The 27,972-nt window shown below is 39.7% G+C and overlaps 1 protein-coding gene across 1 annotated transcript in view; it reads left to right on the top strand.

Moving 5' to 3' along the window:
• Positions 1-27,972, top strand: part of KLF12 (Kruppel like factor 12) — a 152,050-nt gene that overhangs the window by 89,525 nt on the left and 34,553 nt on the right. The gene's annotated exons all lie outside the window — the stretch shown is intronic.

Below are 27,972 nucleotides of genomic sequence, written 5' to 3'. Positions count from 1 at the left end.
CTTGTTYGTCCTTCCCCTTCCTCTGTTTGTTTTACGGACCCCTAAAAAGATTCATTTGGGGTTGTGTTCACTGCTTCACAAGTGTGAACCCATCAATTCACTGCCTTACTTGCTTTTAGTAATCCATGGACCCTCAGTCTATGCAGTATGGCAGTAAAAACAACTTCGTATGTTCTGTATAACCAAATTAGTGGCAGAAAAACTATCTAGTTCTTCATTTTTATAAGTAGATCTAAGCTTCATAAGAAAATTAAGGAGATGGAATGTTTAAAAGCAATTGCACTTTCAAATTGCTAATGAGCAGTCAAATACAGAAATCATTCCTCAAATCTACTTATATCTCCAATTTGCAGTTAATTGCATTATAACAGAGATACTTATATTAAAAATTTGCAGAATCTTATTACTCAAATATTTCCAAAGTAGCAACAGCAACTTCTCTATTAAGGCCAATATGAAGCTTTTAACATTTGCTTGGCAACAAAAGTGTTACATTATTAACAGAATTCGAGAATTTGATGCATTGAGAATATATGTTTGTTTAAAAAAATCCTTAGAATTTTCTTCAATCTAATTGAAAACATCAGTGCAATTTTAGGAGTGATTCTTTCTTTGGAAAAGATTCCCTAATTTCCCAAAGCTTTGTGTTTCTAAAATAAATATGTATTTCTGATACAATTTTTGATGTAGGCTCCTTTCACTGTAATTAGAAATAATATTTGCTTTAATTAGCAATTCTGTTAGATCCCATTGTACAGGAAGACTTTTTATGAGGGAGGGTTATGTTGTCAATTAAAAAAAAGTTTATGAATTTACTCTTACCATTTTGACATTGTAGCCTGTGTGTTAATGAATACACAGGCCCCATCCATAACAATGAATATAAAATCCTACTAAGAAGACTCCCCGAACAGCGTGTGTGGGTTACATGTAGATGAAGAAGGCATGATTCATCTCATGTACTGCTTGTGCAACACTAGACGTTTGTTGGCTCTGACCAGAGTGAGATGAGACTGTAATGTAATATTTTCGTGAGGCAAGTAATTGCTAATACAACCAGAAACCTGGGAGAGGAGTATAGGGTCTTCTGTATCTTTTTAAAATAATGGACCAAATTGTTCAAGAAAGTCACATCTGTCAAACCTCACTTAGGCCATGAGGACCTATCTGTAGAGTGTAAGGTGGAAATGACGCCAATGAGATAAATATTTAAGTCAGTGTATCGTTTGAAATTATGAATTCATATGCTTCACTTAAAACTGTTCACATTGCTAGGAGAATTTTTCACAGCTGGTCTTGCTTCTTGGAGTACGGAGCTATTACAGTTTAGAAACAATAACTGCTTGTCAGAAATGAACTCTGTTACAATTAAATGCAGTTCTGTGACTCTATATATTTCATTTGAATGAAATTTCATGCATCCCCAGTTTGGGTTTCTTCAATTTTGTATTACTTAAGTTATATTTTTCCATTAAATTTCAAGAAAGTTATTTTTCCATTAAATTATGCTTAAAAATATAGTATTTTAATGATGAAAGTGCAAAAACTTTCTTAGATATTTGATTTTCTTTGTGATGGAGGGAGGACAGAATGGATCACAAAATCTTGGAGAAGCATTTTTTGTAGGCGCCTTCCCCCTCTTTTTATTGTGCTCATGAAACCTACTAAAGGCTGTAAGTTTTCCTCAAATTAATCCTTCCATTCTGTAATTAAATGGAAGCAAACATATTAGTCTCATTCAATATAAAAAATGCATTTATTTACATTACAGATTAGTCACCAACGATAGGATCCAGTTGGTATATTCTGTGCTTCGAATTTTCACCTAAAATTTAAGAGTCCTTGGAACCATTTTCCTAAGTGACTATATTTTACTGTAAATGGGTGCTTTTGGGGGACTCCAGTGAGAGATCCTATCCACCCAACTGAGGTACCTAGAACTGGGTAAACAGGATGTGTGTCCAGAAGTCTTTAGAGGCACCTACCTATCTCAGATATCCGTGTAGTATATGTAGACATTTACATTGGGAAGACTGGTTCACTAGATAGCTAAAGTTTAGGTGCAGGTTCAGTGCCTAAATTAGCGTACCTACCCAACCAAATCTTCTGCATCTGCTGACCTCTAAGCCAGAAGCCTGGACTGTTGCTCCAGTTCATACATGTCGACTGTTCTTTTCCTGTAAAATGTTGAGCATTTCACATTTTGCCCATGCGGCCTCTCCTGATCCAAAAGTATTTCACTGGTGATGAAGTGATACTATGTGTGAATTTCAGAGGCTGGCGTGCACAACGTGCTCCTTCACCCTTGGTGTCTTGCAGACGGTACTGCTTTTGCTCCCGTATAATTTACCCCTGTTCTTCTTTTTAACACCTCATTCCACAGATTTGGCCAGATGGGAGATGTTTGGCAGCTGGAGGACCCAGATGCCAAATTCTGGAATATAGCTTTCCTACATTGGCATGTGGGTTCATTGCTGGCTTTTTGGCTTGCATCTCTGCTAGCTTCTTGGCTAGATCTCTAGCTGGCAGCTGTAGCACTGCCTCTGGGGCTATGTTAGGGTCAAGCTGCTATGGAGCTGGATGACTTTCCTGATCTGAATTACCCTGCCGGACACCATTTTAACCATAGTTTGCTTTGACTCTTCTACTATTCAAAGACAAACATTTGCGCTTTTCTCTTTTATTCCTGCCATTTGTAAGACTAACTAAAAGTAGTAGTTCTCGTTTGTCACCAGTTTAAAAGAAAATAAGCATTGCAAATTACACTGTTTCACTTGTTAGGATTCCCATTAAGTCATTAGGAATGTAAGGCCAAAGTCTGTACTTGCAATTCAAGTTCAGGACCAAATTTTGACTACAGAACACAGACTTTGAAAAAAAAAATCTCTTGCATGTAAACTTTGATTATTTTCAACTATGAGTGAATCTAGCCTCTGTGAAATAGAAAAAATGACACATATGGGGAGACAATCTGGATCATTTTTAAGGAAAAATGATAAAAAATAATTTGATGATAATAATAGGATGTTACTGGTAATAATTAGAAGCACTGTCAGAAGAAAATGCTCGATCTTCTTATTGCCTGATTGGAATGTCCTCATTACATACTTTTGTTTTACCTGAGGTTTGGTTTTTTTTTTCCTAAATGAGGTAATGAAAAATTAATGCATCTAGGACACAATGCCAAAGCATTTGAAGTAATTCCCTAATCTACACCTTCTTCTCCATGCAGCTCAGTGCCTAAACATTACTTTCAGTGGAAAAACTGCAAAATCAGGAGCTAACACTGCAGTTACTTAAAGTACAGATTAGTCATACCTGCTATGAAATTTTCCTTCCTTCACTGAGCTATAGTGAGAGAATGTAGTGCCACACTGAAGCAGTGGTATCTCTATTTCACACTCATAAAACTTGGGAAAAAAAATGTATACTTGAGCAGAAAGCACTGTACCTAATACTGAGGCCTAATTTAGAAACAAACTTACACCTATAATTTAATATTAGCTCTGCAGGATGACCTGACCTTTGAGCAAAAGCACCTGAGTTCCCCTGTAAAATTACTGGAGAGAGGTGCATGCCCCTGGAGCTACCAAAAAGGAGATTTTACCAATCTAGGTTAGGTGTATACTCCTCCTCGTTGCCTGTCTAGGAAACATAAGTGCTTCCATAGGAATGCAGTCTAGTTACATTGGGTAACTCTTTATTGACTCTRTAGAGAATCCGGAGGAACTAAAATGGATTAGTTTCACTCAGAGATAGTTCACATAGCCCATTCTGAGTAATAATGGAGCAGGGATGTTTCTTTTGAGAAACAAGCTGGTAGCAGCAACAACAGTACTCCCACCTTTTGCAGGAGAGCTTTGTAACTAGCTTGCCAATGAAGTGAGAGACCTGAGTTTTAGGTTCTCAGCACAAGCATCTCAGAAAAGTGTTAAAATCACTGGGATCTGTGGCACTGCCCTAATCATTTGTGGTATTTTGGGAGCAGCAGAGTCTCTCATCTCCCTCATTACTGAAAATAGACTGCCACATAGGCAGGGACTCAGTCATAGGATGAAAGGGAAAGCTGGTAAGAAGAGCCTGAATCCTACCTACGCAGGTGGCAGACTCTGTTTTCTTGAGCAGCATTAGAACAGAAACAGCCCCAGATACTGAAACAGAGCTTTCACTGTTCCCCATATAGAGCTGAGTGGGGAACACACAGCACAGAGCCAGGATCTCCCTTTTCTGCTCAGCATTTAGCCTTATGGTTTGTGCCTGGCTGCTGCAGAGTAGCTTAGCTTCCGTGGAAGCTCATGCAAACAACCCAAAGTCCTTGCAGCTGGGGTATTTCTGGGATGTGGGGGTGCTGAACTGTCAGTCTGAGAAAGACCTACAACCCAAGTCCCTCATGATCTGGGTGAGTGCCCTGACCACAGGGCTACAATGAAAAACTTTTCACTGCCTCCACCGTCAAAACTTTGCTGACCCTTTGGGGCTTCTTCACAAGACACAGGCAAAGTTCAGGTAGTTGCCTTACCTGTGGGTGGAAAAAAGGCACATCCCAGAACCAGCATTTGTGATAAGTGCCCACAAAACTCCTGACTCAATAGCAAAGGACCTCATGAGTTTAAGCACATGCCTAATAGGGGGTAGAACTGTTCGTGGGTTAGTGGATGGGATTGCAGTCATGGACCTAGGAAGGCTTTTGGGTGCCCACCGCCCAAATCAGGGTTGCAGCAAAATGGTTTCCACACCTTCTCCACGTATTTCTCCTTTCAAACCATATTTTCCTCATTTGAATGAACAAGCTTTCAGTGCTGTTTAATATAGTAAGTCCAAGTATTACTCTTTTTTCTGGAGTATCCCTGTTGACCTGTTTTTGCCCTTTTGCCTGTCAAAGGATGGAACTGGTCATCCTTAGTTTTTACATCTCAGCCATAATTTCTTCCCCACTAATGAGATTCTTGTCACTTTTTGTGTCCCAGCAACTATGGAAATCACAAACAAAGTAGAGCAAATTCTCTCTGTTAAAAAAAACCACTGTGATTGTTGCCCCTTATACATTCTTTTCATGTGGAGAAACGGTGTGTGCTGTTAAAAAAAAAAAAAGAGTAAGTTAAACAACTGTATTTTTTTTTCCTTTCTTTTGCACCTCCAGTAAATTATGTAACCCAGTTACTGAGTTGGGTTTTTTTTTTAACTTTTTTGAACATGCATACTGTCAAGTGGTTGCTGTAAAACAAACGTAAGTTCTTCTCATAAGGCCAATGTGACCACAAGGCATGAAAAAAGATGAGAGAGCAAACACAAAATCCTGTGTTTTCTTTATCAACAACTTTCTTTGCCTGATGGCAGATATTTGGAGAGAGAGAATCTGTTTACTTCTATGAAAGACCAGCTTAGGGTTTGCTAGATCCCAAGGCAAAAAGAAGGCATAGTTTCCAATTTGCAAGCTATTCGCTCTGTGTGGTGAGCTAAAGTCATTTGTGGATTTGTATGTTGCATTTTGACGTGATTAAATGTTTTAAGTCTATTGATTTCATGCTGGGGATTAATGATGCTGAATGAAAGAGCATCAAAGAATAAAACGTGTTTACATGCCTGATTAAAATACCTTAAAAAAGAGCCAGAGAACCTATTATTGGACAGGAGTGAGACAGCAGCAGCATAGAACCAATCATGCGTTCTGCAATGAAAGGAAGCTGAATTAACTTCTTTAGGCATAGAAAGAAGAAGAGCGAAGGTTTGATAAGGGTTGACTGTACCTTTCTGAATACTGAACACTTGTGTTTGACCCGTTCTTTTGGAACAGGGGATTGAAGAGGTTTCCTTATCAGGTGCTGCAGATCTGTTTTACTGAACTAATCAAAGCATGATGCTTAACTGCCTGTGATTAATGAGACTATCTTTTAACTGAAGAACTTGTTGGTGAGGGCATGTTAATAAAGGACAAGACCCAAAGATGCTCAGTGCAAGTATGGATAGGTGATTCAGTAAAGATAGAGACAGTATTTGGCGCTTTGAATTTGCATGATATTGTCAGGTCTGTTTGCTTTAACATATTAACTCAAACTATCTCATAGTTATCTTAAAATGTTCATAGCACTAATTTGTTTGCATCTGATCTCTGCAAATGTTCTTCATGGCTGTCTAGATTCATGGGTCATATCTGGATTTACAGTTAGGTGTCACTTTTTGTTTACCAAGATAATAGTAGATAAAGATGGAAAAGACCTGCTTGCTCATTAAATCCATCCTGTTAAAAGCATGGTATAGAGTCATCCAATAGTATTAAACTGTTCATACCCCAGATGTTAACCAGAATGCCAAGGAGAGAATTTGTTTGCGCTATATCTGTGGAGAAGGATGCCTTAAGGATCAACTTAGCAAGTGAAATTCTTGATGCCTTGAGCATGGGAAAAGTATAAACGTGCACTCTAATACAGCTGAGTAAATATCTGACGAGACTAGCGCATGCACATGTTCGGTTTTCTCCACTGACGCTGTGATCTGGATTAGCATATGTGAGATGAATTCAGGGTTCTGATAAAAACTGTGATTTGTTTATGTCAGAAGGGATTGAATGATAATGCCGGGTTTGGGGTTTTGACAATGTGAGTTTTGGGGTTTTTTTTTTCCACTTCCACTGCTTAATACAAGGCCTGAAACCCTTAGTTACAGAACAAAGTGCCTGAGCAGTAACCGAGCTTGTGTAAACCCAAGAGAAGAGTAATGACTGTTCCTCGCAAGCTTCCTGCGTTGGTGCAGGTGCAGGAATCAGGAGCACCTGAATAATTCATAATGTGCAAATTAGCCCCAGCTTGCTCCCACTACTAGAATTTTGCTTCTGGTTACCTACCTGGTTGCTACAAAGAACAGAAATAGAGGAAGCTTGCGAAACTGTGGAGGGCATGGCAAAAAGTGTTACAGTTTAAAGGCCAAAGTCACAGAAACTGCTTAATATTCTGTGTGTTTGAAGAATTGGTGCTTATTGTGGAATTGGAATGTGCATTGATTATTCATGAAGTGTTTTCTCAGGAAGAAATAAGCTCGGGGGGTCCATTCCAATGCTCTCAGAGAGGAAAAACTTCCTTTTAAGAATTAAGTTTCTCTTGCTTTTATTGTTATTGTTTCTAAGAATTATTGGATGAAAAGAAATCTCTTAAAAGCCCATTTAAAGGCTGTTAAACTATATGAGAGAGTATGCATTTATTTTGTTAAAATGTGTCTGAACTAAAGGGTCCAGAGAAATTTCACTAAAAATTATGGGTGTTAGGATGGTTACTGCTTTGCGTAAATGTAGATTCCAAGAGCTTCCAGTGCATTGTTTGAAGCTAGTTATATCTGGAAATGTAATGTGCAATTACAGCTTGTATTTTTATCATTTAAAAGGTGACATTCCTCTATTTAAAATTCAGTCAGTAATGGTTATTTTTTTCTATTGGATTACATGTCTGCTTTCTGTTCAGAGGAAAGAAATGAGATGTGAGCAGTGCTTAATTCTTCTGCTGCACAAGATTGCATCTCCCCCAAATAACATCGAGTGCAAGGCTTTGCTGAAGGCGGCTTTTGTGGGCGAGGGGAATTCCAGCCGCAAATCTGCAAGCGATCTTTGAACTGTCAGTGTATCACTGGGTAGCACAGAGAGGAGTCTGTCTGAAAAAGGCACAATCTTTCGGCCGCGTGCCCGAATATCCATTGGAAATCTCTTATTTAGGAGATGGAAATGTCCGACATGCCTAGCAGGGTAGTGAGTTCTCCCTGTTGGCAGACATTAGTAGGGGGCAAAGCTCTCTTAATGGTTTTGTTGTGGCGAATGCAAACAGCAGAAAGACCCGGCAGAAAGAGATGCTTTTCTTTTTAGTGGGCTTTTTCCTCTCTTTTTCTCCTTTCCCCCATCTACGCCTTCTTCCTCCGGTCTCCCCCASCCCCGCTCGGCTGCCGTGTGCAGCAGTGAGGTCACGTTGCGATCATCTGTTTTTGTATTTCCCTCATTTGGGTAGCTGGAATACGAGCTGGCGCTCATTTCTCGCTGATTCTGTCATTTCCGCTAGGCCCCAGCTTGGGCGCGCGCCAGGCCCAACAGGTGATCCGCGTCGCCGCAGAGCCGCGGGAAGGAGGCTGTGTGTGCAGCAGACAGTTCGGCAGAGGGGCTGCCTGGCCCCGCTCCATCTTTCAGTATAATTAACACCCCCTCTTCCCCCCAGTGCTGAGCAGAAAACCTGTGCGCAGCAGCTCAGCTGTGGCAGCCATTGTAGGGAAAATGTTATTAAAAAGTCCTGGAGGAATATAGGCTGCACAAGTGCAAAGGTGCACTCTGATCGTAAAGAGAAACTGGTTGGTCCTGGCTATCCAGGAAAATTGTACATTTTATTTATTTATTTATTTATTATATAGATTTATTATTTTTATAATATTTCTATTTACATCACACAGGGGCAAAATTGTATTATCTGCTGGAAGGTAATGTCCACCCTGCTAGCCATCATAGGAAAATAAGCATTTCAAGAAATGCTTATTTCACAGACTTTTTTGTCTGTGTAAGAATTAGTTTGGAGGGATGTGATGATTCAGTTAAGCTTTTCTCTGAAAGAAGCAACTTGCTGAGCTGCGTGGAAATTATTTGGACAGCCAGCCAGTTAGTTGCCGCTCATCAGCAAGGATCACCTCGAGGTGTAGAAGTGGAGGCAGCCAGTACAGCAGCAATGCAGAGTCGTGTCATCTCTGGGTGTCTCAGCCAAGGAAGCACGACTGTACCAGGCTTTACAGAAGCGATTTTTAGAACACATGAAAAACTTCCAGGAATCCTCAAGACAGTCTCAAAGAATTGTTTTTTTCAGAGGAAACTTCCAAAGGGTTTTTTTTTTTTTTTTAATGAAAACAAAGTTATATTTAGAAGATGACGGGCTTAACAAAACTAATTTCAAAACATTATTCCAAGGCTTAGGTTAACCCCTTGGTGTATCACATAATATGAGATGATTGTGTCCCTAGAAATCCTAACTGCATGTTTGTATTTGCAATCCAGGCTGATATCTTAAGATAGATACTTAGTGGCCTTAATCCCCTGCAAAATAGATGGTATCTCAAATTCTTTCCAGTCTGTACACACAGAAGCTAAATTACATCTCCTACCTGTGGAGTCAGTATTAGCGGTGTGAAAGCTGAAGGCTGTATACAGACGAGGTGTAAATTTTCCATCTGCACTTTTGCAGGGAGCGAGGCTCTGTCTCTGCACCATAGCACATCTCAACAGCCAGGGTGGGCTGCTGGGAGAAGTGAGCCGGGAAGCCTGTATCAGCTCCTCTGGTCAAAATGAGGTATTGCAGCAGATCTGCGCAAAAGCAAGCATTCATAATGCCTGACTGGTCCTGCTCTATGCAAACCAGGAGCAGAAACAGTACGGAGGGGAAACTCCGTTATGAAACATCAACATATTTAGTAATGGTTCTAGCAGCTAGCTGTCTGCAATCCTTTCCACTAAGCCAGGAATCTAGGATTTCATTTCTGTGCAACGGGTATGTTGATCTGCAGTTTGTCAGGTGTCTCAAGCAGGAGGAAGAGACCTGGCTTGGAAGCACTGCATCCCAGAGGGAGCTGGTGTGTGGGGGAACCTAAAGGAGGTCGAGGACTTGAACTACAATGAGTCTTTCATGAGTACACGCTTACTTACCTTGGACGTGTCTCCCCCTGCTAAACTGTGTGCTGATGGACACTGGCATCTCTCAAGCTTTTTTTCCCTTGTGCCCCTTTCTCTCACGTCTAGCTTACTGATTTTGTCCCCTTCTAAACCTAAATAAGTCTACTCTCAGGAACTGAGGTGTTGCCTCCAAAACAATCTGAAGTTTTCTGAGCTCCCCTCCATGTGTGGTGAGACTGTCCTAATCCCTACGTTTGCAATGGGTCCTGAGTGAACCTGAATAATCCCTGCAGCAGCCTCTGCCATCCCTCTCGCTTCCCTCAGGTTAAGTGGCTAGTTGGACTAATTTTTCTCGGATGCTCACACGCTGCCTTCAGGGACCCCTATAAAAGCCCCCGGGGCAGAGCAGGATGAAGCAGAGGCTTTTAGCAGCAGGGCACTCAGGGTGAGCCCAGTGATGCCTTTCATCCGGACACAGCAGTACCGGTTGGAGCAGCCGGAGTGCAGGCAGCAACGCTTTCCCCCTGCATGGCCTCAGCGCAGCCTGATCCAGGCAAATGCCCTTCTAAGAGTACTGCAGGCTGGAGAAAAGTGTCCAGCTGTGGCCCCTGGAAAGCCAGGTTTTCTGACAGGTTTGGCAGGCAGTCTGGAGCTGATCCATCCTTATGCCAGCCACATGGTGCACCACCCCTCGCAGCTCTCCCCGTCCCGCTGTAGCACATACCTTACTATTATTAATAGTCTGTAGGTGCCAACAGTGTGCTTTGCTCTGGACAGTATGCAGTTGTCCAAAGAGCAGGGAATCATATGGTAATTTTGTGGACTGGTAGATGTTTTTGGTAATGAGTGCTCTAGGTTTCTCTGGTCATTTTTTTTAATGTACCTTCCCAACTTCTCTCTTTTGCCTCCTCCCTAGCCTATTCCCTCAGCAGGCAAAGGACGCTATAGACTGTCCAGCAAAGGCAAGGGAAGTGCTGTCAGGAGGCCACAGAGGTGTGTGGGAGCAGCAGGCTTACATAGCGTCCTTGCAGTTCAGTGGGAGTAGATATACTGCTATACCAGGTGGGCTATACAGTTCCCTAAACTGCATCCTAAAAATTCAAGGAAGATTGAATAAGAGAAACAAGTCTATCACAAATTCTTCTAACATATAGTTAAGTGTGTGGAGTCCCACAGTGTGATTTGTTAGTGCATTACGTACGATGTAGGAAAGTAAGCGGCTTCTGTGTGTTTAGCATGGTATATCTTGGCCCAAAGTCACAGACTTTATCATTCCATCATTGTGAAATCAATAAAAGCTTCAAAAGCTGTGGCTGTTATTTGTTGAACTGTAAATCCTTAATAGTCATATTTCCTTTGGAACTGATAAGTCTTTCAAATATATCTACTCTTGGGCTGCAAAAAGTGAGTGAAATAAGACACAGATTAGCATGCAAGTAAACATGTACTTCTGAAAAAAGAGTGGACTTGGAAAGTGTGTTAACAAAACATTCACAGTCACAGGGATTCCTCTGAACATGTGAAATAATAAGAATTGGTAATGTGTATTGAACCTCATGCTCCCCAGATTAGTAACTGCTCAATGTTAGTCCTGTGACCCATATACTTCCTCTTGTTACACCGCCTCCTCCTGTTTTTTCACTTCTTACACTTCTACTGTTTCATTGAATATTAGCTCACTGAGGCACATAGTTTGTCTTTTTAACTACTCTGTGAAATACCTAGTGCTCTTTTGGGTGCAATAGAAGTAATAATAATAATTTGCCAGGTGTACTGTGTTAAGTTTTTCTTGTATTGTTTGCAACTCAGACACAAAGTAAGGGGGTCTGCTGAATGTTGATAATTCAGTTGTAAGGTAAACCTCCAAAGCGGGGAAGGGAAATCGTCTGGTTTATTTATGAATACACTCAGAAATAATGTCTGCCTTCCAGTATACCCACACTTTTTTTAGGACTGCACATTTTACTTGTATGCAGCATCACCAAAGGTCAGTAATAATCAGGGCTAAATTGCTTACAACACAAAGGTAATGAAATGATCTCATTACACCAATCATCATTTTCATTGTTAATTCAATGTTGTTTAACTCTTCACTGGTTTCTCCACTATGAACGTGGCAATAGAGAACCAGGCTGAGCCATCTGCTGCTAGTGCTTGAAAGGTACAAAAGGCAACGCAAAGAAAATTGATTGAGTGCGGTGGCCATATGAGGAAGAGACCTTGCTTGAACCAGAAGTAACTGGAGGGAAGTGTAAACTGGCTTTAATTCTCTAGCAGACCTGTGAATATTAAGGATGTGTACAGCAGTTCAGGAAACGCATTCAGAGTCTGGTCAGGTTCAGATCACATTCCCTTGTCTTTCTTATAGTTACTGTGTTTGTTTCCAACCAAGGCAACGTTGAGGAATTCTCTAGCTTTTACACTTAATGTTAGATATGTAATTGGGTGGAGAATTAATGTAAACTTAAAATAATGTAGTTTCACAGTCATTATACTCTTTAGCTTTAAATTATTTAGCTTTGTGTCTCCAGTATCTCCCCAAAGCCCTGCTATTACTGATCATCTGGCTCTCTTTATTAGCTTGTATTTTTCCCTAAAAGCAAGGCCTCATATACAGTGTAATTATCCAGCAGCGCCAATTAACTGCATAATTCTTTTTTCCATAAAACTGCTGTGTAAATTCCTTTTCATTTCACAAAAATGACTATTCAGGCAGTTTTGTGGAGATTTATTTTTTTAGGTTCCCCTTTCCTAACCGCCCTCTCCATCACTGTATGGACTGATCATGGTGAGAGATCATTAATTACTGTAACGTATGATCTTGGTGCAAGCACCAATCCCTACAAGGATTACGGTGGAGACATTCAGAGCAGGTTCCATGCTCTTGTTACTTCCACCACCAAACCTGGAGAGTGAATATTACTGAGAGATCCTTCATAAAGTAAAGATATTTTTAGGCAAAAATGTCTTAACACCAAGATCAAGGATGCTTGTTTGCTTGAGTAAGCTGTTGAAATCTCAGCACTTCTTAACTTTTCAGACTGCCTATTGCTGTTTCTTGGATGCTTCAGTCCCCTCTGCAGCCTGCATGTCCTATTTTCTTTTGCTGCTGTCGCTTCCCCAAGCACAAACCCACTTGCCTTGGCAATGGCTCCTCACCTCTCATCTCTCAGACCGAGACCAGGAACTCCACCCACCCCCTTTCCATGCCCTTAGCTATTTCTTCATGCTCCGTACACCAGCTTTCTGGGCTAGATGATACTGAAAAGCAAGCATGTCCTTCTGAGACTACAAAATACTCTCAAATAGGAAGTAGCACTATCCTCATCAGCTCATCATTTGGATTGGGCCAGAACAAAGCAGTGGACAGTGTAGTGCAAAGAGCCCTGCCACGTTGGACAGATGAATAGCCTGGCTGTTAAAAACTGAGCCTTTTCTGTTCTCATCAGTGCCATTCCTTGTTTTTTTGGTTTTTTGTTTTTTTTTAAGCTATCCTTTGTTGCACATGCCCTATATCTGTAAATGCCTCTAACTGGGAGAAATTCTGTCATTCTAGCCCTGCTGTCATAAGACCCAGCATACCTACTTCTCTGATACAAGGCTCCTTCACTAAAGTCAGTATTTGGTTTCAAAAGGGTATCTTTCACTAGCGTTTATGTAGAAACAAGTGGCCAAAGACTAAAGGAACCTTCATATTGAATCAGTCCAAGCAGACCTAGTAACCCATCTATGAGAGAGGCCAAAAACATGTTTAATGAAAGAATACAAGAACAAGATTAGGGTAGAGTGATTCTTCCTCTGTAGTACCCACTTCCTCTTCCCCTCTCCGTCTTCCAAAAAATCTCATGCACCTTCAGACTCTGAGGTTATTTCTGGACCATAATGTTTAATATTCATATGTGGTCCTTCCCTTTATTAACTTGTCTAATCCTTCTTGGAGGCCATTTATGCTTTTGGCCTCTGCACTATGCTGAGGCAATGTATGAGTCGTGTGAAAAAAGGTCCTTCCCTCTCTTCATTTTAAGCCTCCAGTTCTTGGAAAAAATAGTGAATAATCACTTCCTGTCATACATTCTTGGCGGTGCAGAGCTCCACTGTCTCCCCTCAGTTATCTCACAAATATGGCACTCCCAGGGTAATGTATTTGTGGACCAGCTGTCAAAGACGTGGCTGAAATAATTTTCATGGGGAGAGTTTTAGCTCTGCTCTCCTTCTTGAGGAGACCAAATTAATCCTAGAGCTGTCATTGTTTGAATCTGTTACTAAGAATAGGATAAATTAAAGAAACATGCTTCTTGCTATTCATACAAACCTATTCAATCTCTCTTTACATTCAGGACATCACTACAAATCATTTTTCATGACACAAATAGTTTTGAAGCTTAAAACTGCTGAAATGCCAGTCATTTAACTGCTCTCACAATTTGCTTCTAATGATCAACCCACTATTTTTTACGTATGACAAAATGATACATGTTGCTGTTCTGCTACTTGAGCTATTGGGTTTTCCCTGTAGAACTGGTTTCTGCAATGCCAGAAAGAACTGGGATTATCATACCAATTGTTCTAATTATTTCCAGGTTTCTCTCTAGCCTGTATTTCTGGAGCTGATTTGTTGTCTTTTTTTATTGTTTTAAGTCTTTTTTATTTTATCTCATGCACCTGTGCTTTTAGACTACATGCTTTTCTGTTCATGTTCTATGTTGCTGTAAATTACAGCAATGAGCAGATGGTGTCAGACGAATAAGTATTCTCTACAATTAAAGAAAAAGGTGATTTAATGTGTCTAAAAATGCAAATATATATTTAGCAAGTTTTAATGTCAGTTCCTGAGTTTTAGACTTTAATCTCTGTGCTTAAAATGATCCTGACATAGTTATTTCTCTGTTTTTTTCTGCTCTGAATGACCTTAACAGCCAGTATTTTTGTTGACACATGGCTTGGCAAATAAAGGCTGAAATAGTAAATGGACTATCCTCTTTGATGTGTTTCATAACGCTTTTCCATCAGGCATTTGGAATACTGTTTTTAAATGTCTGATTATACTCAATGTAATTAGAAAACTATTATATATGTCTGACTTAGAGGGGAGAGAAGTAACCACTTCAGTACACTCCTTTTTTTCCACTTCTACTGCAGTGTTGTTACTGAGCACATTCTCTCCTATTAATTACTTGATTATCACGGCATGGAAGTAGCTATCTCCAAATCTCCATAGGCCTTCCACTAAAAGCAGTTGTTAAAACCAAAAAAAGGTTTTTGTAGAAAGTTAGGGAACATTATTGTTCCGTGTGCCGTAAACCCTGTGTTTTCCCCTCTCGTGTTTCAGTAGTACACCTCTGTACTGCAGAAGGGATTTCTGCCCCTGTGTGTAATAAAGTAATAACTGCTCTACATTAGCAGTCCATTCCTTATCATTGGGAGAAAAGGATACAAACATGTTGTTTTGCTGCAATGATTTGCTTAATTGTAACAGAGGTCGGGCTGTAAACCATGCTAAGTCATAAAGGTCATAGCTTCTGTGAAAAGTTTCTCTATTAATAGTCTGTAAGTATTTTGTTTCTGCCAAGCTAGTGCTTGAACCAAATTAGTCCCTCATTACAAGTCTGATACATTAAAGTCAAGGGTGTATCAACATGCCTGTGTTGCCTCCAGACACCCTCCATGGTCCCTCGCTCAGACTGCATTTTTATAAATGTACGAATATGGTAAATATGAGTAGACAAGTGACTAAGCAATTTGTTGGGCAATCAAACAATTTGTAAAACAAACGAGTCTTTTTTTTTTCCTTTTCCTTTTTTCTCCTCTCTTAAATGTATTTCCCAAACCACCTTCTTTTTATCAGCTGTGGAGAAATAGTTGCCTTGATTTTTTAGTGTTAACAGTTGCTTTCAGCGTAACAGCTAAAGATACTACCATGGATAAATATTCAGTGTTTCTTACAGTAGGATTCCTCCCACTGAGTAATGTAGACTTTTAGGGTTCATTTTGGATTTAATGGAGTGAGATGGACAGCTGCATCCCATTTTAAGATATATGTCTGAGATCCATGAGGTGAAGCTAGTTTCTCCCTCTGTCTGTCTTTCTACTAGCCATCAAAGGAGTCTAAGCAAACCACTTAACTAGGTTAGAGCAAAGTAATTGAAAAGGAGTTTTGAGGAGGACAACAAATATGGAGGATACATGAGATAAAGATACCATACCAGAGGAAAAAGCCCTTCTTTGAAAAGTGGTATGTGAGTTCTAATCCTAAAAGCCATAAAACAAGCACCAAGTGAAATCCAGGAAAGTGGAATTCAAAGTTGTCTGGAATCAAATACACTTCTATGTTCACTAGGACCATGACTCAAAATTTTTGATCTGCCATATGCCTCCCCTTTTATGTTAGATTACTTACGCCCTGATGTTTAAGGATGCCCCAGTCACCTGTATTTTCCATGGCAGATAGTACCACTTGTAAAAATAAATAAATAAATAAATAAAACCCAGGAAGTTAATTACTCTGCCTGTCATTCCTCTGTCTAGAAACTAGTAATGATATTGTCCATCAGCCTCACTTGGGTATTGTGAGAATAAATTCATTAATCTGAACTCTCTTCAGATACTGTGTTGGTTCGCCTTGTAAAACCTGTGAATATACCTGATAATAACTGAGAAGAGAAAGTGCAGGAAGTTTACTGCTTTGTTTGTTCTCTTTTTGCTCCCTCTAGTAGTACAAAAATGAATTGTTCATTATTATAGTCCTAAGGATGAGACCATTGGTGACTTCTGATGTTCTTATGAATTGTGTTGGGTCCTTGAAATACATCTTTTAAAGTAGTCGTGTTTCATGTGCCATTTCCAAATTGTAATTGTGTTAGACCCAAAAGTAAAGATTTTGATCCCCGTGGTGCAAGTACAGTTACATAGGCTACCCTTTGCACCTTCAGGGAACATCTTTAACGTCTGTCCACATTGACACAGGTTCAGCCATCTGGATCCAGTTGTGGGATTTAAATTTCAGATCCCTTGATTTCAGTTCACTACCCTTAGGCACACCACAAAACACATAACTACATATATCAGTGCTGGATGTCAGGACTTCTTCCTTAAACAGCATCAGGGTAGTGCGAGTTTGGTGTTTATAAAACTGTTTTTTTCCAGGATGCTTCAGTTCTGATGTGGAAAGAAAACTAAGTTTCAGAGCATATATGGGTGGCAGTTTTCATTTGTTGTCTAAGTGCCTGAGTCCTTTAACAATGACTTGGTGGTATTAGTTACTTTTCCAAAAGTAACAGGTATAATTTGATTGCTTAGTTGTAGGGGCAGTCATGGTCTCCTCCAGTCTCTATTCCTTGCCATAGGTTTTGGCCACTTCCCTTGGGTATTGAGCTGACGGCAGTGTGTGACACTTCAAGGAGCAACAGTGGCACCCTTCAGCTCCCTAATCTGCCTCCCCATGGGGCTGGAGAAGTGCCAGCGGGTCAGGCATGTATGGCTTGGGATGGAGAGGAAAGAAAACAAAACTGCGGCCCGGGTTAGAAGTCTTCGGTTAGATCATTTCGGCTCTGTTGTAAAACTGCACTGTGAGAAATGCTTGTGTAATGATCACATAGTTAGTAATGGTCTCAAGTAGATTCTCATAACTGGCCTCCTCTGGATTTCAGACTTCTTAAAATTATCTAGTCTTAGAATACAGTGAGTCAAAGATAAATTAAGAAGTTAAACTTGATATTTATTGTTTCTTACGTGTTTGCATGTTTCTTACAGTACTTTATGCCAATCTTAAATCCTCATTTCCCAGAAAACACAGCTTCTCATAGAAAAGCATATTTCCYGAGTGCAACAGGAGGAAGATGAAGATTAAGATACCTAGTAGAGCCTTCTGTATTTTTGTGAGCCAATATCATTCCAGAAGACCATGTGTATGCCTCACAGCAAGACTAGCTAGATGCACTATTTGTAACTTCAGCTTCACCAGTCTTAGAATATTTGGGGCCCCAAAATGGCATTTTGAAGACTGAACTGTGTGTTTTCTTCTCTTTTACAAAAAAAGTCCATGAGTTGTGAAAATAGCACAAATATAACTCTAGATTACAACACTAAAATGTTCTTGTGCTTGAACATCTCATTAGGTACCTCTCAGCAGTATCTACACCAAAAGGCAGTTTCTTGAATGGGCTCTGATGTTCCGAAATATCCTTACCAGTAGACTATAAGACCATGGTAATGGTTGTATATTGAAATCCTCAGAATGCAAACAGTAAATGTGAACTTAAAATGTAATAACTTGATTTTGGAAACACATTTATGAGAAACCACAGAGGGGATTGATCTAGAAGAATTGGGATTGTTCACCTGAATAAAATTGCTTTGTGTGCTTGACGGTTTCACAGAATCAGCCTCTAATTGSAACAGTTTACCGATGTTTAAGGAATTATGCATGCATGGATTTTTAAAAATCTCTGTTTAAAATCTTTTTTGTTTCCATTTGATTCCCATGAGTGCAAGAGTTGGGATCATGTCAAAAACAGTTTGAGAAACAGTAAAGTTGGAGGAGGCATGGTACTCTGCCTAATACCCATTAGGAGGGAAGACACTAGAAATGAGGTGGGGGAAGGACATACAGCAGAGAAAAATATACAGACTTAGCAAGAATGGTGGGGAAATGGCAAAATTAAATGCAAATATTAGGAGAAGGAAAAAAGGAATGGTATTCGGATAAGATGTTTTAGCTTGAGCATTAGCTTTCCTATCTCCTAGTGTAACAACATAGAAAGTAGCTTTGGCTCATCTAATAAGCTCAACCAGTAGTGTCGGTACATTGTGCCTGAAGAGAGAGAATTGTAAAATTGTTCAGTGCTTTAAACCCATATTCTTTAGGTAGACTTTTTTCCTGGTTCGAAGTCATTATGGAATGGCACCTTTTTGTTCTGTTTCTTCTATGTCTCCTTCTTTTCTCTGTCCTTTGCCCCCTCCCTTTTTATTTGAGGGGCTGAGAAGCTTGAGAGGAAAAGAAGCACTATTTTTCTATCACTTCACCGGGTGACTGATACAGGAAAAGGGAGGGGGAAAAATCTTCCTTTCTTTTTTTTCCACTTCAGGCCTCTATTATAGTGTGTGCTTTGAAGAACCCTGTAGTTTAACTGTAGGAATGGCCTGATTTCTTCTGGTGAAAATGCCTTGCAGTGATCTTCCCCAAACTGCTTAGAGCACTCGAGTCTTTATTTTGGGGGAAGAGAAGGAAGTACAGAATTATTTGGAGGGTTAAGAAACAAAGACCAGGAAACTCAGAAGGTGAAAACTAAGAACCAAAGGAGGCTGCTGCCATCTAGAGTCAAGACTCTAAATACAATGTTGATTATATCTTCAAGAGTGACATTCAGCCTCCAATTAATGTATTTGTGAAAACAACAGTAGAGGAAAACCTCTCAGAGTAACAGAATCGCTTTCTTTGCTTTTCATTTCAGTGGAAATGACTAAAAATTTTTAAAATTTTTTTGATTTTTAGTAAGTGGGTTTTAGTGTACAGATATTCTAGGTGTGTTAAATCATTCAAGTTTTCTAACTGTATATAAAAAGTTAGAAGTAGAATAGTTGGAGCAGAAAGGAGGACAATGATTTATAAATAAATACACGTTTACAGGAGACAGCAAAAAATTGCAACCAAACTGGATATTGATAACTGATACTGAAAACATTCCCTTCAATACTGTAGTTAATGCAGTGCAATTTCCATTGATCTGTGTAATGTATCTAGGATTTGCTGTAATGTTAAGTAACAACATGAAAGCTTTACTTTATTGATCTTTTAAAGTTTTTTAATTTTAACATAGCATTATTAAATCCCAAATTTCAACTGATAGTCATGTTGCAAAGGGTTTTTGAGGGAGAGATGTTCATATTAATTTGGAGGATAAGCTGTACAGCATGAAGATCAACTTGAAAAAGTATGTGGTAAGAAGCTAGCTAAGCTGGTTAGAAGCTAAGCTTTCTCTCTAGAGAGAAAGAGAGAAAAAAAGTTACTTGCTTTTCATTAGCTCAAACCTTGGAGAAATTCAGAAGGACAACAAACTACAAATTGAATAAAAATACGTTTCACTTTTCAAATCCACCATTCATATGGCCTAAGATGGTACCTTTTTAAGGAGGCTTCCAAACCTGACCAAATCCCGCTAGCTTTTAACTTTATTTTTAGACTTTGAAAATGAATTACATTTTTTGGAAAATATTCTGTAAGTTTCTGAATAACTTAAAATGTTACCCAATTTTTTAAACCTTGCCATATCTATTATTCCTGTCTATATTTCTGCAAGTAGTTGCACTGAAATCATACTGAATTTAGACAAGTACATACAAGGATGCTAACAGAATTGTGGTCTGTACTTGGACCTGTTAATTGGCAGTCATCTTTTTGTTTGTTTTTGCTTGATTAAAAAAATCTGTCAGATGATACTTTTCCAAGCGATTGCGCTTTTTCTTTTTTCGCAGGGCCTAACAGGGTATCCTGGGAAGATGGACAAGATAGCATGTTGTGTGTAGAGGGGCATATATGGAGAGGCTACTCCCACTGCAGTGTCACAGTGCTTTTCTCCTCTCCCTTGTACTCCTTTTCCCAGATGTTTTTTCAGTTCCAGCCTCTGAGTCCCTTGTGTAACACAGTACTAAGAAGTTAGCCCTACGACCAGGTGGCAACATACTGGGGAGGTCTGGGAGCAGGGTGGGAGGGGGACGAAGATCCAGAACTATCTGGGAAGGTGAGGAGTTGTTTCAAGTAAGGTCATGACTTTGGCTTATAATCATAAGTAAAAACTGCAAGTAGTTTACTGTTAATTTTAACATAGCATTATTAAATTCCAAATTTCAACTGATAATCATGTTGCAAAGGGTTTTTTAGGGGGAGATGTTTACTGTTTTTTTCCCCCTTTTAATTACAATTGCAAACCAAAATTAATGTACTTAGCCTGGCCGAATTCAAGGTGTCTAGCACCTTGACAGCTGCAGCTGGACAGCTGCAAACCCTTTTTGCCCTGTTTCACACTTGGTGCGTTCACCCTCCTGGTCCTCCTTTGCTACTCCCTCTGCCCTGGGCAGGTTGAGCAGTCTCAAGGGGGGACCTGCGGGCTGGGTCCATCCGGGCTGGGAGCTCCCAGCAAGGGAGCACTCCTGCTAAATTCTGAATTCACAGGAATGAGCAAATGCTGTCTCATCAGACCAGGTACATCGCCTGCTCCTGGGCAAGCAGAAGCTCTCACTCTTGACTTTTCCTTGGGAACTTAGGCATTACAAATACAGTTACTTGCTTGAAGTAGTAGAGGTGTGGTGTTTGATGCATAAAGTGTCCCATGTTGAACAGATATGTCCCATCCCTAATATGTGGCAGCTTAAGGGCTTGCAGGGTCGGGGAACAGCCTTGTTCCCTTCCTCACCTTCCCAAGTATCTTCTTCCCCTTATATTATTTACAAATATAATACCATATAAACAATCTTCAAACACATCATAGCTCAGGACTGCCCAGCACTTTGCTGGGAGGAAGGTTTGCCACCAGCCAAGGGAAGAGGTTTGGGAGTATAGCCAGTTTCCAGGCTTTTCCCTTTTTCCTTCCCTTTCTGCAGCTACTGCAGTGAAGGATGGCCTTGTGGCACTGTCTCTGCTCCTGGGCGGCAGATGCGGCAGGAGAAGCAGAAGAACCGTCCAGTTGAGCAGAGCAGAGGTAGGCTGGGCTAGGTTACCCGGCACAACCCAGGCCGTAACTCATTATTTGGCGCTGTGTGCTTTTAGAATACATACCTATTACCGTTTCAGCATCCTTATGTCTTGCGTCACTAGTGCATACTTACTTCCAGAGCCTTGATATATCTGTTCTTAAATTGGCAAAAACATTCTGAGTAGTATGGTAAGTTTGCATATTACATTCTACACATAAAAGGCTCTGCTTCAGTTAGCCTCCTTTTCACTTAAATGCCATTTGATATTAATTTAATTTTCAGCTGTCAAAATATCTTGCTTTAGTGAATTCAATGTGTAAAAACACTTTGTGTTTGGGAATTGCCCTTTAGGTACATATGTATCAACATTCACGTCTACACATGCAGCACTCCCTGGTTTAACATTGGAAAGTGTTCTTCATCCTTTTCTTTGGCTCTGGCTGCGTTTCTCTGACCTCAGAGCAGAAAGGAGTTTGATTCTGTTTTCAGGGAAGTTCGGTTTAGGATCAAACATTTTATACACTTTGATAAATCCGCTCAGCCACTTTTTAAAAAAAGTGCTGTCAAAAAGTGCATTATAGTTTTGCTCTTTCTTTTTGTTCTCTGTTCTTTGAATTTTCCTATTCTGAGTCTTGAAAATAACTTCACATTCGTTAGTAGTTTTGTCCTTTTCCATTTTCTCTCACTATGCTCATCTTGTTATTGTAGCCTAGACACAACTATTAAGAACTCAAATTCACACAGTACCTGAGCTCTTTTTTCTTTCATCTCCTTTGAGCTGCTTGATCTTTGTATTTAATTCTGAGGTCTAAAATGAGACCCTGGCACCATTTTTTTTCTCTACTTTGCTCAATTCTCCACAGTTCTGAGAGCAAAATGGTACTTATGTCAGATTACACGTACTACTTTTATTTGTAGTTACTTCAGTTAGAAAGGCTCACTGACAGCTTTTTGAGTGGGTTTTCTTTTTCTTTTTTCTTTTTTTGGTGGGGGAGGGGATTAAAGTCCTCTGCTGGCTGGTCTAACATGATGATTACCTCTTCCAACGTCTTTTTCCCTCTTCTGGTTTAATAGAGTTTTGAACTAACACAGTATTTCTGTTTACTTTCTTATTTGGGCATAATGCATTATGTTTATTCATGTTTATGAACAGGGTCTGGGAAAAAAAACAGGTAGATGATTTTGTTTTTACTCTGAAAGATTTATTGGACTGGCCATTTAATCATTAATAAATTCATTGTATTCTTTCAAAGTAGAGTTTTAAATGGAAGAAAATGTGGCAGGGAAGAATATACAGGATATTTACCTTATTTTTAGGTTTCTGAATGCTTTCTTCATTCTTCATGATGTCAGTCTAACTATCCTAACTTATCATGGCTTTTCATACAGCTTTATCAACATGTTATCCACACAGTGTAGCATGGTTAGATTACACATACAGCATGTGGGTCTAATCCTGCAGATGTTGTTACACTGCCCCTTGGCTGAGAACATAACATTATTTCAGTGTACTGTGCTGCTAGTAATACATTCACAACTCTAAAGAAGATCTGAGAAAAGTAGCAAACTACTTAGTCTGCTGGAGAGGATAACTAAGAAGATAGATTAAAAGAGTTAAATATGTGTGGCTTGACTAAACAAGAGTTCAGGGGAATGTAGAAACATTTTAGAAATTAGAGGAGTAATGGTACAAGAAAGAATTAGTTAAGATTGTACATGAAAGTATTAGGTAAAAGCAGTAACAGGAGATTAATTTTTTCTGTTTAACCCTCAGTTTAAAAACCACCTTTCCTTTGCATGTGGAGGAAAAAACTCTTTAGAACATTTAAATGAAGCAAAAACACCCAAGAATCCTTTATAGGTGGGAACCGGAAGAAAGTAGCCCTTTACAGCAGTTGGTTCTGTATTCTCAGTTTTTTGGGCGATAAATTTTGGGGACCTCCCAGTCCCACTGTAAGGAGTAGTTTGCATGGCTACTTCCTCTTCAGATGATTTATACTCCCTCCTCCTTTTTCCTGTGAACAGATCCTAGAGGACCCTTGTTATTATTAGCAATGTCCCTGTGCACTTGCCGCAAGGAGACAGGATGAGGTGTCAGGTGAAGCATATGTAATTCAAAATTCTGCCACGTTGCGACTTGTGCTGTCTGTGCAGGGAAGAAGAGTGTGACCCATGCTCTGCTCACGTCTCCTTGTACTCCTGTCCTAATAATCTGTATTACTTAATCAGTTGTCAGACGGATAATCTGGGTACTGTTATTTGGAGACTTAACCCCATTAAGAGCTACAAAAGGAGTAGGGAGGGGCGGATGAAGTTATGATTCCATGGAAATCTGTAGGACGTTTCTAGTCAATGTGATTGGAATTTGCCCCCAAGATAGCATGTAGTAGTTACCCTCTTTTTTTAAGTTGGCTCTTCTACTGCTTTTCATGATTTGAACCATTAGAAATTTTATTCTTTTTAAAAGTTCCATGTTTTTAGATTGTTACTGAACAGCTCTTCACTAAAACTCTCTATTAGGTTTTGGTTAGCTCAAGAAAAAAAAATATTTAATTTACCATGTCTCCATTTAAACAAGCACTACTGTCCTTGAAATGTCAAATATAATATGACATGTCAATTATTGTATGTCAAGCACATGATGTATTTCAGCCCCTGTTGATTTAGATGGGATTTGATGTGTGTTTGATGTATTATAATGGTGCTTCTTCAGTTCAGTGGATGTCTTGAAAACAACATTGAATGGCACATAAATCACCTTTTGTGGGGATATTTGCCAGAATATGAGGTAGTGGCTTTACGTTCTATTAGTGTTTGGTCAATAATGGTTCTCTTGTTCCAGATTTGGAAGCTTGTTGTTTCTGGCAGGTTTGCCAGCAGTGCAGAAACAGAGCCTGATCGCAGACTTGTTTTACTCAAGGATTTTTTTTTTTTTTTTATCATACCTTTACAAAGAGAACACCTAATACTTTCTAAGAGATCTTTTAAAAATCACATACCACTGTTTGGCTCATGTTTCATCTAGCGGTGTATATGTAATATGGAAGCATGAGTAAGGATTTCTTCCTAACCGTATTCACTAAAATATACACCTAACATAAGGATGAAATACTTTCTGAACATCTTTGCAAACAGTGAATAGCATTCACTGATTGCTAGCAGGGTCAGAAATGAAGAGAGATTTTGTTTTGATCTTTCATACTGCATACTTTTATAGTTTGTTCATTCTATTTAACATTAGCATTTACTGTTCTGCTTGAAAAACACTGGTGAGGTTGGAGCCCCCTTACTCCTGCATCCATACAAGCATATGATGAGATTCAGCCACTACCCAAAAAGGTGACAACCCTAGGCTGATAGAGATTGAGAGAGAGAGAGAAAGAGAAATGGTGATATACCCATATTTTTCAGTCAGGAACTGAAACATGACAGGATAAGGAACAGGACTAAGTTTACCCAGGAAAGCAGTTGCAGCAGTGTGGAGCCCCAAGCCATTTTATCCCCCTTTCCTGATCCTTCCTAGAGATTCAATGTAAAATGTCGACACATTGCATTAATGAGAAATTGTGCATTTAATTTAAATACACTTTCTAATGGTATTGTTGTGTAATATGGGTTCTGAAATAATGTGAGCCTTCATAATAGTGTTGTTCTTCAAAATGGGTTTAAAATCCAGTGCTTTTAGAAGGGAAGAGTTAGGCTGTGGCATTTCAGGAAAAAGCTCACCCAAGGCACATATGAAAACCACATCTTTGCTCTTTGATCTTTAGAGGCTGAAAGGAAAGCAGCCTGTCACAAAAATAGATTAATGCTGGGTCATTTTTTGTTGTTGCTCAAATTTTTGTCACAAAAATGAGACAGTGGAATTTAACATCCCAATGTTAAATACAGAGTAGGGCAGTGTATCACACCAGTTTGGCTGGCATTCTGTAATTTTACATACTGGTACTCTGGCTGCTTTGCCTTTCCCAAAAGAGGTTTGTCGGGTTCGTAGTATGAAAAGACATGAGTGATCTCCCAGTCAGGCCACAGGCCACTGAAAAGGTTAAAGATGTTCCCAAAATGACTGTAATTTACTGAGCACAAAACACAGTGAAATTTTGACATTTCACTTTTGTAGGGAAGATCATAAAAAGAGCAAGAAATAACTGAACAGTGAACCCAGCCTTTGAACACTAACTTTAATGAATATGTTGGCAGAAGCACTACAGCTTTGCTGTGTGCTTATTGCAGTGTGAGCAGTGGGTTGTGTAGTCCTGTTCACATGCTCCACATACCTCTATTATGGCAGGAGTGGTATTTATCATGCCACATGCTACTTATATATAATATTTAATTAGTTTTTTTACTAAAAAAAATTCTATAATATCAATATTCAATACTTTTTAACCTCCATTTGTGTAACAAGGTAGATAGAATTTAAGTGGCCAGATGTGAGACTTAAATGAGAAATAGATTTTGTGGCTGATGTTACAGCTAATACAAAATTCTTAGCTGATGGCTGTTCATCCAGGCAGATGAGGAAGAGGTGAATTTGAAAACTGGAATTTCCAATTCATATTTAGAGGTATAATTGAAGTGAACAGCTTCACTAAAGCAATATTCTTGAAAAAACAGACCTAAACATATAAAGCTGGGCTTTGTTATCTCCAACTTGCGATCTTGCATCAAACTCAACAGGATCACCAGGAAACCCGGATTTAACTCTCAAATTACAAGAGAAGAATGCTCCCTCTATAAACATGAAAATCTCTGTGCTTCTTAGTTTAGAGAAGGTGAACAATCTGTTCTCAGCATTGTGCTAAGTGCATTCAGAAATACTAAGTCCTCCCTGCTTTTCTCATCACTTTACTTTTCCATATTATTTTGGAAGTCATTCTTTTCCCTGATTTTGGTCAAAGAGGCTGGCAGTACAAGGGAGTGCAATTCCCTTTTCTGCAAAACAAAGCCGAAGTAATCAAGGTGGCTGGTGGCATGGGACGAGAGGCTGCAGCACGGGGTGGCGTTTTGGCAGCTGTGAGCACCATGCTGGTCCTTGCTGCACCTGGGGTCTAGGAGCAGTTCCTCCATGTCGCATCAGCTCGGTCTGTATGTGCCAGTCCTCCTCCCTCTATCCCATATGGGGCATGTGCAGAAATAAAAACAGCAGCATAACTGAAGAGTCCTTCTCTGTTTTTCCCACGCACACACACCCTGAAACATATCTTTTTCACCTGTGCCTGAACATCATAGGTGCCTTAAGCAACTCCCTACACCTCAGGAGCTTTCATCCGCCGTCAGCRGTGAGGGCTGCCAAATCTGCAGGAGTCTTTGTGGTGCGTGCGAGGTGCCGGGCCGAATTTCCAAGCTGCAGAGTGAAATGTGTAGCTTGTCTAATTCAGGCAGTCACTTTTGATGATCACGATTGTCTTTTCTGACCTTAAGCTGAATGCCTCTCCGATTCCTTCACCTGCATCACATTCCATTTATCACAGTTTCCGTAATATCAGTCTGCTTTGCTGGGAGTTGGTTTTTTTTTCTTTTCTGTACCTCTTCCAAATGAACAATTGTGACAGCAATATGCTTGGATAATTTTCCATTTTTACTGTATACTAAGGCCCCAAATGTTTTAAGAAATTATGGGTTTCTTTGATCTTTAAAGTTCTGCTATGTTCCGTCCCATTTAACAAAACAAAACAAAACAACATATGTGCAGGGTTGAGACTTGCTAGATTTTTAACAGACTGATTTCTGCAGTAAAAGCTTCAGTGTATGCTCTTTGGCTGCTCTTAATTACTATGTTGGCAGTATTAGTTGGTGCTTTACTTGGTGACTGATACTGTGTGTAAAATTAGTAAACAAGCAGAGATTGTAGTAGATTCAGGAGGGAAAATTATCCAGCAGTACATAGGGGGGATTTATTTTCAAGACAAATACACTTAAAGAAATCCTAATGTGTTTTTCTACATGGCAGAATTCTGTGTAAAAAAAATCCTAAGAGTAGTTCTGCAGTCATTCATTTTATTGTGTTTTGCCAGTGTGTTTTGCAGTGAAATCTTCATAGCTACATCTTAGATGGAGGCAAATAATTCTGGTTATTGACAAAGGATTTAAGCTATCAAGCCAAACATCCTGTCAGTGAAGGTTTAGGAGATGGTGCTTTCAGTGAAGCAACAGAAATTCCAGAGACGAATGAACTGGTTCACAGGTCAGCAGAACCAGCTTTGGGAATAGGCTAATATATGTAGAAAACCTGTGGCATAGCCAGGAACCGCTGAATCCCAGACCGATCCTCTTGAGCACAAGTTTAAGACGCTTTGAAATTAAGAACAGTCTGTTCCAGGCACTCAGATTTGTTGGCCTACCTTTGGGACTTAAAAACTACACTTGGCAAAACACTAATGAGCATTCAGGGGCAACATGCATAAATTAGCAAGGTTAACAGCATGGTCCATTATTATCACGCATTATTCTGCACAGAAGTCTTTGATTCTCAGCGTTGTAGGAGACTCAGCACAGAGGGATGCGCCCACTTCAGAGAGAGCAGCTAGACAGATAGGCTTCGTGTCTTTGTACGTTTGTCTTTGTAATGTGCTTTAAAGTGCGTGAAAATGAATGATAGTGATGGTGAGAAATAAATATGCCAAATAATAACATGGCCAGAGAAATATGCTTTAACACTA

This window comes from Apteryx rowi, unplaced genomic scaffold (genome assembly GCF_003343035.1).
Source record: "Apteryx rowi isolate R43461 unplaced genomic scaffold, aptRow1 scaffold_189, whole genome shotgun sequence".
In the NCBI taxonomy this organism is placed as follows: Eukaryota; Metazoa; Chordata; class Aves; order Apterygiformes; family Apterygidae; genus Apteryx; species Apteryx rowi.
This window is presented reverse-complemented; position numbering and strand designations above follow the sequence as displayed.